A 12,909-nucleotide genomic window follows, 5' to 3' on the forward strand; every position below is an offset into this window, starting at 1 on the left:
ACTTTAGCGTCTAGTGTCTACACGACGTTATTCCCTGACCGACCTTCACTTATTTCCCGTAAATTTATTTTTATTTCTTTAAAATAATTATATTTAACTACTCGACCACATAGCCAACACGCCAGTGTATTTTTGCCGTCTTCAGATCTACATTATTTTTCCATTAGTACTCTTTACACCAGAAGAAGTTCGAAGTCGAACCCATTACAAAGTCCGATGCAGAATCGTAACTCAGGTCTTCACTTTACGAGGCAGTGAAGGTACCTCGAGAACACTGTGGTCGGATTCTTGCTTCCTCCTTTACTTTTTCTTTCAGTTCAGGCCGATATCAGGAACAATGATTCAACAACAGCACAGCCAAACATTTCGGCCAGTCCCTTCTAACTTTGGTTGCAGGCAGATCTAAGATTCTACTTTGTTTGTTATTTGTGGAACACATTACGAACATCATTATTGGTTTCTCCATTTTTTTAAATATTTGTTTTCTATAATCATGCCATGTCTTTTTTTCCTCTGATTTTATTGGGCACATCACTTTTAAATATACCTGACTTTTACTTTTGTAATCATTTGAAGTTGTTTCACCACAGCACAGTGTAAGTCATATTTCATGCCAAAACTTTTACATTCCTGTTTTGTTAAGTACTTCAGTATTCACCACATCATGTATTTATGATGTCTGTTTCCACAAGAATGTAGCTTCAATATAAAACCATAACTGACTGCAGAGTAAAATAAAGAACTTTTTAGCAACTCTAAGCAAATATCTTGTTTTACATATATCCCCTGGACTGAGGGAACTATCCTCCTCTGTGGGTACCAGCAGTGTGGGGTTCATGATCTCCTAACTCCAATGGGAGTGGATATGTGGGCAAAAACATGTTTTTCAACCCCTGGTGCATAGGCTGCCCTGCACAACAGGCCTGTTGAGCGGTAACTATCAGCCTTACAACTCAATTTGCTTTGCAGGTCAGCTTACATATCAGGGCCAAGAAACGGTTTTCTGGGCCCAGACATATAGGCTGACCTGCAGGGTAGGTGTGTTGTTTTGGGAGTAGAATGGCCTGCCCTAGCTACCTGCTTTGTATAGTAGTCTATATGTCAGGGGCAAATAAGTTATTTTCAAGCCCCTGATGAGTAGTCCATCCTGCATGGCAGGCATGTTGCAGGAGGAGTATCAGCTTGCTTTATTGCTACTATTGGATTAGAGACAGACAAGCAATTGAAGAATGGAAATGGAAAATTTCTAAGTGCCATTCGTTCGCAAAACGCCTCCTCAGTGCTATTGTGTTCTCGATACTTTGTTACATATCCCTAAATTTTGTTTACGTGACAAATCACGGTGAAAATGTTTCAAACATCCATTGCTAGATGCTCCATGATACGTGCGCCAAGTAGTGCTTCTCAATGGGGTTCCAATGCCATGCAACAAGGTCATCTCTATTTAGCGTGGGATGGCTTCAAGAGGTAATGCACAAGTTCTTGATGAGTGGGCACAGGTTCCTGCATTGCGAAAGAGGTTTTTCAATCGTAGAGAGATGATGAATAATAAGAAAGGTCTTTCTTCTGCAAGATTTACACAAAATTGTAGAATCAGCTGAAGCTATGAACCAGTAATTCCAATGATACAAACGATCTCTTTGATTTTGAAGATTCTACTGAAACACTGCTGTCTATGTAGGCGTGTAAAATCTCGAAATGCAGTATAATCAAAGTGCCTAGTACCCATCCATCTCAAACAGCTATATAAAATTTCTGACTCAAACAGAAGAATGGAAACGTCAATGTATTCGAAAAAGGAAAGACCATGGTAGATGTATGTCATGCCGCACCTCGTCTGAAAGACTAGCTATTCTTATCAGTTGCAGAACTGAAATACCTGTTCATGTTACCATTTCCTCCTCAACAACGCAGGGACTTTTACTGTAAACTTTGCAACATCTGATCTCAAGAATGGAGTTGCGTAAAGAACACGTGAAAACATAATTTTTCCTTGAATTTAATTATTTTCTCTTGTAAACAATTTAAAAGAAATGTGAAATGGTTTTTGCTAGTTCTATTAGTAAAAATATTACTGTTGTATTTCTGTATTTGTGTTATCACAAACAGTAGTGTTTCTACATTCATGACACTTTAAACCAAAATTTTTTATTGGCACTGAGAAACAGTCAGTTTCCTGATATGGGACTTAGTAAATTCTTAATAAGTTATTTATTCTCTTATTTATTGCATTATTTTTCGCAGCGATTAGGTTGACAGCATAATACCGTACTATCATAATATTTTCAATGTTCTGTGTGATAATAAGATACGTACAAAAGAAGATAAATTGTTTTTTGATTTTCCTGGAAAATATGAGAGGTGGCACTTAGAATGCTTTCCATTTCCACTCTTCAATTGGACATGGCTCTTTCAAACGAACCGCTGCAACAATAGCTTTAAGTGGTTCGGAGAAATCGGAGAAACCTTGGATGGACTCGGATATTTAAACGGCTCTCCTCTCTAATGAGATTTCAGTTCTCAACCACTGTGCCACGTTGTTCGGTAGTTTCATTCCAGGTACTGCTTGCTACCTCGACTTCATTTTCTGCTTATTTGAACAACGCCAGGAAACCAGTTTGCCGGAAGAATTTCTCTAGCATTTATCTCTCTTGTAGCTTACCTCTCGTTGCCTTTTCCCTACACGGACGAATGCTGCTTAACAGCTTTGCCTTCAAAATCCCTGCAATCATGCGCTATGACTTATAGGATGAATTTTTTCAAAAAAAAAATGGTTCAAATGGCTCTGAGCACTATGGGACTTAACTTCATAGGTCATCGGTCCCCTAGAACTTAGAACTACTTAAACCTAACTAACCTAAGGACATCACACACATCCATGCCCTAAGCAGCATTCGAACCAGCGACCGTAGCGGTCGCGCGGTTCCAGACTGTAGCGCCTAGAACCGCTCGACCACTCAGGCCGGCCGAATTTTTTCATCAATCTAAATCAATAAGTGATTTTGTCCGAAATGTGTGTGAGCTTTGCAGTTTGACATCACTTAGATGAGGGAGTGTCAAATCCTCTCTTATTTATTCAGTCTGCTATTTATTTGGAATCACAAGTCTGAGTGGACCCCATTTCAAAACATGCAGCAGTATAATTCGACGTAACCTCCGGGAGTCCGACCTGGCAACTCTGCATTAGCCGACAGCAATGAATACCGGGAGTCCACTGCCTCGTGTTGGAAAATTTTACTTATAAACCAGAACGGAGAGTATAGTCGCATTGTAAACCTGGTTACTTCATCATGCACAGTACGAGAGACTTATTTCAAGGCCCATAACTGCTGAAAATTCAGCAACATTGAAAATTCTATTGCGCAGCCAGAGTAAAGCACTTACTATTGATTAAAGACGCTGCTTATAGAGCAGTGTGGTTTGGAGCAAACTACAGCTACATTCTGTAAAAGAATAGCAGTCTGTCGGCCATAGTGCTCTAAATGTAATACAAGAATACAAAGACTATAGGTCTACCGTCTTCTAAAGAAGTTCTTTTATTGTGTTTCTCCATACAACAATGTTTACCTCCAGACGTCGTACAGTGAACAAATACAGCATACAACAGCAATGAGTTCTTTTTGTTCGTACTCTGATTTGAAGCAATCCTCGACCCAAATCAACGTATTAAAAGCGCTTTCTTCAGTGTAGTTGACAGAAGTGTATAATATCAACATGCGGGCATAGGAGGGGAGCAATGACATTTTGTTATCTATATTTGGTTGGAAAGATCACAAAATCTATGGCCCTTAGCACTGAGTGAACCTATACAGCAATATGATTTGCAAAACTGCACTATTAACGTACAAGTAATACTTCCTACGTTTAAACAAGACAACTTCCGGAAGACAAAAGCCGAATTTCGGAAACCGTTTTTCGCTGTCGTGTTTACATGTTAAGGTCTGAAGCAGTTTTGCTAGACTGGGCAAACAGTTTTCCGATCGTCAGTTATTTCACGCAAATGGCCTCTAGAAATCAGCCTTTCTGGTTTGTGATTTGGTTAACACCCTGGCTGTTTTCTTCCACCAAATATCGGAGGTACCTAACTTTCATGCTTAGTCTAAAATTGCGGCCATTGCACAGTACAAAAAGTCACAGCGCCCAGATTAGGCGGACATTCTTACAAGGGAAACTCCCCATCGCACACCCCTCAGATTTAGTTATAAGCTGGCACAGTGGATAGGCCTTGAAAAACTGAACGCAGATCAATCGAGAAAACAGGAAGAAGTTGTGTGGAACTATGAAAAAAAATAATAAAATATACAAACTGAGTAGTCCATGCGAACATAGGCAATATCAAGGAGAATCTGAGTTCAGGAGCGTCGTGGTTCCGTGGTTAGCGTGAGTAACTGCCAAACAAGAGGTCCTTGGTTCAAGTCCTCCATGGACTGAAAATTTTACTTTCTTTATTTTCGCAAAGCTATGATCTGTCCGTTAATTCATTGACGTCTCTGTTCACTGTAATAAGTTTAGTGTCTGTGTCTTGCGACCGCACCGCAAAACCGTGCGATTAGTAGACGAAAGGACGTGCCTCTCCAATGGGAACCGAAAACATTTGATCGCAAGGTCATAGGTCAACCGATTCCTCCACAGGAAAACACGTCTGATATATTCTATACGACACTGGTGACGGCATGTGCGTCACATGACAGGAATATGTTGTCGACCCACCTAACTTGTACACTTGGCGAATGGGTAAAAAGATTCTTCTACCTTGCCCGATTTAGGTTTTCTTGTAGATGTGGTAATCACTCCCAAAAAAGTGATGAAAACATAAGAGTTTGTCACATAAACTGAAAATAAAAAATTAAACTTTTCACTCGAGGGAAGACTTGAACCTAGGACCTCTCCTTCCGTAGCTGCTCTCGCTGACCACGGGACCACGGCGCTCCTTGACTCCCACGGTCCTTGATGTTGCCTATCTTCGAATGGACTACTCAGTTTGTATATTTTACTAATTTTTTTCATAGTTCGACACAACTTCTTCCTGTTTTCTCGATTGATCTGCGTTCAGTTTTTCAAGGCCTATCCACTGTACCAACTTATAACTAAATCTGAGGGGGGTGCGATGGGGAGGTTCCCTTGTTAGAAACACAACGTAACCTAACAAACTAAGCACGTTTCTAAAACGGTTGTTCGTTTACGTGGGAGTGAATATTGTTCGCAGTAGTGAAATCCGGCAGCCACAGTCGCATTTTCAGAATTGATATTGGAGTGTTTACGGGATCAAACAGCAGCGGAATCAGGAAATCGGTTTACGAAATTCGGTTCTGAGAGCACCGCGTAAACAAAGTGATTGCTGGAAAACAGACACGAGGCAGAAACCGAGCAGTACGGCATAACAGCTCGAGGGCGGAGAGTAAAGTGGGCATTCCTATTGTCAACAGAATGTACCGTGGCTGAATGAAAAACAGTTTGCTTCCAAACAGAACACACAGCGCACACTGTAGAGAATTTCAGTGTTCAGCAGATACTTTCTGTGCAATAGGAGGATAAATGGGAGTGTGGAATCGAACGAAATACGATTACTTTGTAAAGAGCCGGCCGCGGTGGTCTCGCGGTTATAGGCGCGCAGTCCGGAACCGTGGGACTGCTACGGTCGCAGGTTCGAATCCTGCCTCGGGCATGGATGTGTGTGATGTCCTTAGGTTAGTTAGGTTTAAGTAGTTCTAAGTTCTAGGGGACTGATGACCACAGCAGTTGAGTCCCATAGTGCTCAGAGCCATTTGAACCATTTTTTTTGTAAAGAGTCACCGGGGACCATGCATCCTCCACTTTCACCATGGCCCTTTCGCAAATGAAAATGATTCGCGGTGCTGGTCACAGATTCATGACAGAAAATTGACGAAAAGAAAGCACATCTTACTCGAACAGTTCACGGAAAAAGAATATGCTCAGAAAATATCCCTGAACAATCCTCGAAGCTTTGTCGGCATAGGCGGTGCTCAGCCTGCTATGTCATTGCCTAGCAGCAAGTGCATGCTACCGTTCTAGCGCGTAGTTGAGTCTGTTGTTGCATCGGTGCAGCAGTGAAAAAAAAAAAAAAAAAAAAAAAAAAGTAAGGGCTAAGAGGCAGGGGGGGGGGGGGGGGGGAAGGTAACACTGTGCGTGGTAGAACACAAAACAACGGCGTCGCGTGCAGAGCCCGGCGTCACGCGACCCTAGCAACGTTTTTCGTCAGAATATCGACCCAGCATTCGCCGAGCGTCGCTTCCGCCATAGCAGCCGTCCTCCGAGGATAGGCGGCGGTGGACTCTCCCGCTCAGGGCAGACGGTATGTCGCCAACCACCTGTTCCCTTCCTTCCCCTTGTCTCATCCTCCACTCCCACCATGGCCCTTTCGCAAATGAGTGGGATACACGGTGCCAGTCACAGATTCATGACAAAAAAAAATGGACGAAAAGAAAGCACATCTTTCACAAACAGTTCACGGAAAAAGAAACTACACCATCAGTAGTAGAGTGCTAAGCTTTCACTTTCGCAAGGAATCAATTATGTATGGAACAAAAAAAAAAAAAAAAAAAAAAGGAAATAACCAGAAACTGGTACTTTTATGTTCCCAAGGTCATAAACTCTTTGAATCTTACACTGTCCTTTAGGGAGGAGTTTTGAGCAACTGTCTACAGTCGAGAACCGGGTAAAAGTTACGTAATGGATTCCCCCACCCCGTCCACCTTCATTATTCGTAACTTATGTACGATATATGTACGAAATATGCCTCAAAATACTCATCGGAGGCGTGCGCATTATGTAATGTCCGTTTTGCGAATTTATCTTGTTTCACTTTTGACAGACACGTTAGATATGCTAAAGTGCATTGAATATTGCGCGAATGTAAACATTACACTGCGCTACATATCAGTTCGTCTGACGCAACCTTTATTTGGCACTACACTCTCGTTGGCCTCGCAGAGTCACAACCAGATAATGAATGACCTTGCAACCTAAGCTGTACTTCGGTCTACTCTACAGATCAATCACCATAGCAGAAAAATTCAGATGGGGGAGGTTTGGGCACTATCACACTCTATACGGGACTGGCCAAGAAAGCACTGTGCGACAGCCGTGGACAAAAACACATTGCGAACACTGGGAGGATAGAGGAATGGAGATGGGAGAGTGGGGAAAACTAAGAAAGTGACTAAGACGGGGGAGGAAAATCACGGTGGGGGAAGTAAAAGAAGCGGCGAAAGCTAGGAGAGAGGGGGGGGGGGACAGGAGGAGGTGGAAAGCGATAAGTGCAGCGGAGGGGAGGGGAGCAAGTCACCTCGAAACGCAGACAGACACGATGAGCGGTTGGTGGGAGTCGGACAAGCAGAAGCTAAATTTTTAACATTTTTTAGCAGCGACAGCAACTGATATTGTTTATATGAGAATATACAGCCTACAGTTGCAGGTTAACTGCCCAAACCTCCCCCATCTGAATTTTTTTGCAATGGTGATTGATCTGTAGAGTAGATCGAAGTACAGCTTAGGTTGCAAGGTCATAGCTATATTTTTGTTTTTCGATATGGCACAGAGACTCGCGAATCGGGATGCTGACTAAGTTCAATAAGAAATTTGTCTTTCTCTGTCTAACGTATTTCGAACGACTGCAAAAAGGCGAAAATTGCGTCACGTTGGAGATCCCCCCGTCCCCAATACCTGGTCGCCTGGTAATTGGCTGAAAAGAAAAGTGACTCTGTACTGGGAACGAACGCAAGGAGCCCTCTCTGTTCCCTGGAGTGAAAGAAAAGCAGTTACAGCGAAAGAGAATCGATGAGAGATGATTCCGTATTTATATATGTCCTCCACCTAGCTACTGCGTCGCTTGAGGGAAAACAGCTCTTGTAACCATTCCACGGTATTCGGATGGTACGCAAAGGTACTAGCGGATTGTGGACGCACTTACCTTGCCATTGTTTCCATCATTCGAAGGAGAGCGTCATACGGGGGCGTCGCACGGTACGTTTTTCCAGCCGGTTGCCCCGCGACGCGGTTGCTTCGGCGACGGCTAGCGGCGCTCTTCAGTTGTTTGGCGCGAGGCGCGTTTCGAGAGACAGTGTGTTCGGCGTGCGCGGCGCGGCGCGGCGAGCCGGTCGATCGGTGACGGGCCCGTCGGCCGTGAGAGTAAGGCACGGCACGGAGGGCGGACAGAGAGAGAGAGGGGTCGCAACTGGGCCGCGGCGGAGCACGGGCGTTGCGGCCTGCAGAGCGGGCTAACACTGGCGGCAGCCAGCCGCCCGCTTCCCGCCAACAACACGCGCCGCCGCCAGCGCCGCCCGCGGAACGCGCCGCAACTACTGCCCGGCCGCGCGACTCCGCCTCGCGAACGCGGCTCCTAAAGCAATTAAAGCGCCACCGCCGTGCCTATTAGCGCGGCGCCGCTGCCGCACACGCGCGTGCTGTGTCGAAAACTGGCGAGTCGATAAAAATATCGCGAGTCTACCGGACGAAATGAACGCGACAAAAAATACGAGCGGGGGAGGCGAGTCTCCCCTACAAGACCCGGGCGATCATCATAGGCCGCACACCACCCGCTCCTTCCGCCTCCATGGTTTCTACGTCACCATTTATGGCCGTCCTATCCAACTCACTCCTACCCTCAAATTAGAGATGGGGGATCCGCTCCTGAATTGATTCATAGAGTTGAATCTTTCAAAGGAGTGAACAATCAGTGATTCAGAAAAAAATGAACGGTAGCTCCAAACGTTTCCCACGGCAGAGAGAGAGAGAGACGGAGCAGATCAGCGGGGCTTCTGCTGGTCAGAGCACAGTGCACGCCACACAACACAGCCAGCGCCGGCCTCCGTCCTGCTTCTGCCTTGGCTGCCTGCATTGTGCAGTGCCCCATTGGATTTTGTGTTTCACATATGCCGTGCCGTCTCTGTGCTTCCTCTGCCACGTGCAGTGTCTGGCGCAGCTTAACTTAGCATCGCACTCTGTCGGCGATCGTTTCAGTCGCACGTCCTGCCCTCTGGGCAGTTGATGCGAGCAACAGGACAGAGAGCCTCCTAGCGGAGAACATAAGAACTACTTGCAACAACCTGCTCGCAAGAGAACGGACGATTTGTCTCGGAGCGATTGACTGGTGGCCTTTCACCGCTCCCCCCACCCTCGGAACTCGCCCGCTCAACGCTCATCCCACCGTTCTCGACTCTAGCAAGAGCGTTGAGCAAAGCAACTCAGGTGTCACTCTGGTCTCTGCGGGCTTAGCTCACGCAGTAATACAGCTCGCGGCTCGACCTGCTCGACTCAGCGCCTCTGCATCTGACTTCGTCTCTACTGGATATTGTTCTTCGTAGTAATACCGCTATGTATATTACATTATTATGTTATGTATACATCATTTGTTTTTATTTTATTTTTATTTGTTTAAACTGATCAGATTAGGTTCCTGACGACTCCTCGTACTACAGGATTTTTATTATGGACACTCGAATCTACACTTTAATTACGAGCGAACCGATAAACGTATCGCAAAATGTGATACACTAATATTTTCCTTGTTTTATTCTGTGTAAGGCTATATGCAGCACTTTAGTCTTACAGTCAAATTTATATATATATATTTCTTATTCTGGTACGGATTTTGCGATTCTAGGCGTCTTTGGAAAGAAACGTTCACTTTAAAAATATATGGCTTGCGATGTATTTGTACGAGGTTAATGAAATTTTAATACATTATAGCCAAATATATTGTTAATGTAAATCTCAAGTTACAACATTTTCCGATCACCCAAAAAAACAAGGTAGTGCAAAATATATCAATAATCAAAAACTTTGTCATATCGTGGAAATTTCAATAAACAATACAAAATTCTTACTCATTATCTGTGTTACTTCAAAATAGGATCAAATAAGATCAAAATACAGGTATAGTACTGGAATAAACCAAGTTTAAAGGGCAATGTGCCTTCCATTTATTTTCTATTGTGATTGAGTGGTGAGTCATGAAAAAGAGCTAGTTCATTTCAGGGAGTGAACAGTTCTAATCCAATCTCTGAAAAGAACAGTTTTGCCCATCTATACCTCAAATACCTTGGTCTCACACTCGACCACCACCTCACCTGGACTCCCCATCTCCTTACCATCCAACACAAAGCTCACAACCGACTCCGCCTCTTGAAACTCCTGTCTGGCCGTACGTGGGGCCTGCATTCTTCCACCATCCTTCACACCTACAAATCCTTGATCTGCCCCATCCTTTCTTATAACAGCGTTGCTTGAATTTCTGCCCATCCCAGGTTCTATAAGGCCCTCGATATCCTCCAACGCCATGCACTCCACCTCACCTTCCGCGTCCACCTTCCTTCCCGCACGCGCATCCTCTACGACCTTCCCCCACCTCCTTTTCCGTGAACACATCCACACCCTGTATATTGTCCGCCGTCTTGATCCCCCTCACCCCCTGGTGTCTCCCTTCCTCTCCATCCCCAACCGGTTGCCGCACCTTTACCGTTGTGTCCCACCCTCCATCTCCTTTCCCAACGCATCTTCCACCATCTACCCCTCCCGGATGATGAGCTTCTGCCTGACATCTACCCTTCCTACCACCTCTAACCCCATCTTCCTGCCTCCTCCTCAGGGCTCCCTCTCCTCCCCCTCCCCCCCTCCTGAGCGGCTTCCCCCTCCTACTCCCCCTCCCTCTCTTGTGTCTCCTTTCAGTGTCTCTGCACTCCCTCCTGCCTTGTCTTCCCTCTTCATCTCCTGCCCCACCAGTCTCCTGCCTCTTAGAGTACCTGCTGACACCCCTACTGCCTTCATCCCGCCACCTACCCTGCTGCCCCTTGCTCTCCCCTCCTTTTCCATCCTCTCTGACCTCTCCGTCGGCAGGTCCCACCTGGCAGTTTCATTCTTCGTCGTGTGTGCTGCAAGTGGGTTTTAAATGTGTTGTTCCGGAGTGTTTTTAATACTGTGGCTGACTTTCTCTGTGTTTTAAGAATCGCCAACTGTGTTTTTTTAACTTTCTGGTGACTTTTTTAACTGCCCCCCATGAACGTCTCCCTGTCAGTCTATTTCTACCTCCATTTTCTCCCATTGCTCTGTTTTACATTCCCCTTTTTTTATCGCCTTATGTATGTAACATTTTATTCTTATTTCAGTTGTCATGTCACTCGGCTGAAGAGCGGTGGATTGTGCCGCTGACAGCCCTACGCTGCCCCATAGGGGCAGGGGAATGAAATCACAATAAAGAAAAAAAAAAAGAAAAAGAGGCGAGTCTCAAAAAGGTTCCTGCCTTTGCACAGAAAGGATAAAAAAACACGACACACCTCGAAGGAATAATCCAAATGGGACGGAAATCTTTAGATGTGACGTACATGTACAGACAAACAAACGATTACAATTTCAGAAAAATTGGATGAGTTATTCAAGAGACAGAGCTTCACTAAATGAGCAAGTCAACAGCGCGTTGGTCCACGTCTGGTCCTTATCAAGCAATTATTCAGCTTGGTACTGACTGATACTGTTTGATATCGTCCTGAGGTATATCATGGCAGATTACGTCCAATTGTGGCGTTAGATCATCATAACCCCGAGCTAGTCCGAGGTACCTGCCCGTAATGCTCCAAACTTTCTCAATTGGGTAGAGATCCGGCGACCGTGCTGGCCAACGTAGGGTTTGGCAACCACGAAGGCGAACAGTAGAAACTATCGCCATGTACAGGCATCTACATCTGCATCTACATCTACATGTGCTTGGTCACTCAGCAGTTCACACTTAAGTGCCTACAGAGGGTTCATCGAACCAATCTCAAGCTGTTTCTCTACCAACATGTTCACATGTGTGTGAAATAGTATGGGACTTAACTGCTAAGGTCATCAGTCCCTAAGCTTACCCACTACTTAAGCTAAATTATCCTAAGGACAAACACACACACCCATGCCCGAGGGAGGACTCGAACCTCAGGCGGGACCAGCCGCACAGTCGTTTCTCTACCGTCCCACTCTCGAACAGCCAGGAGGCAAAACGAACACCTAAATCATTCAGTATTATCTTATTTTATTCGATGATCATTCCTCCCTTTGTAAGTGTGCGGCAAGAAAATATTTCCAGACACTGAGGAGAAAAACTGCCTATTGGCTTCTGTCTCGGGTTCTTCGGCCGACGTTCATCTAATGATTTTTCTGACGTTTCTGACGTTTCGTCAGCACGAGTGGCTGGCATTGTCAAAGCTTCACCCTCCATTGCCGGTGGTGAACTGGAGCCGAGCTCGCGGGCGCAGACTATATGTACCTGGCGCGCCAACGTCCGAGGGCTTCTCCGCGGTCATTTCCGGTGCGGTTCTCCTCTTGCTACCTGCGACGGTCGTTCGCTGCAGTAAGGGAAGCCAGGATCCGTTGACCTTAAGGCTTTCCTCTTTCTTGTTCAAACTGTTCGCGTGTTTTTGTATTTCTACAGCTTCTCTGAACAAGCGCGTGTGATAGTGGTTCTCTACAGCCAGAACTTCCGTGTCGGCGAATTTTATTACGTGGTCGGTCTCATTCAGTGCGTGTTCTGCCACGGCCGATTTCTCCACCTGCCCCAACCTGCAATGTCGCTTATGCTCCTTGATCCTGGTGTTAATGGATCGTCCAGTCATCCCGACATAAACTTTTCCGCATGTGCATGGTATGCGGTATATTCCCGACATTGCAAGTGGGTCTCTTTTCTCCTTCGCCGATCTAAGACACTCTTTGATCTTCCTTGTCGGTTTGAAGATCGTCTTTACGCCATGTTTGCGCAATATACGGCCGATTCTGTCCGTCACTCTGGGAATGTATGGCAGAAAGGCCGTACCCGACATTTCTTTTTCTGGTTCCTTACTTCGCCGAGTGTTTGGCTCAGTTACACTTCTAATATAATTTGTGGAGTACCCATTGCTCCTCAGGACTGTTTCCAGGTGTTGC

The 12,909-nt window shown here is 45.4% G+C and overlaps 1 protein-coding gene across 2 annotated transcripts in view; it reads right to left on the reverse strand.

The window, feature by feature from the left end:
• LOC126253660 (proton channel OtopLc-like) overlaps window positions 1-8,215 on the reverse strand; it is an 856,134-nt gene extending 847,919 nt beyond the window's left edge. Inside the window, exon 1 of one of the 2 annotated variants that reach the window (XM_049955174.1) lies at window positions 7,931-8,215. The gene's annotated coding sequence lies outside the window, so the exon portion shown is untranslated. The remainder of the gene's footprint in view (window positions 1-7,930) is intronic. The other variant, XM_049955178.1, reaches the window with a different exon arrangement.
• Window positions 8,216-12,909: the final 4,694 nt, after the last annotated feature.

This window comes from Schistocerca nitens, chromosome 4 (genome assembly GCF_023898315.1).
Source record: "Schistocerca nitens isolate TAMUIC-IGC-003100 chromosome 4, iqSchNite1.1, whole genome shotgun sequence".
NCBI lineage: Eukaryota > Metazoa > Arthropoda > Insecta > Orthoptera > Acrididae > Schistocerca > Schistocerca nitens.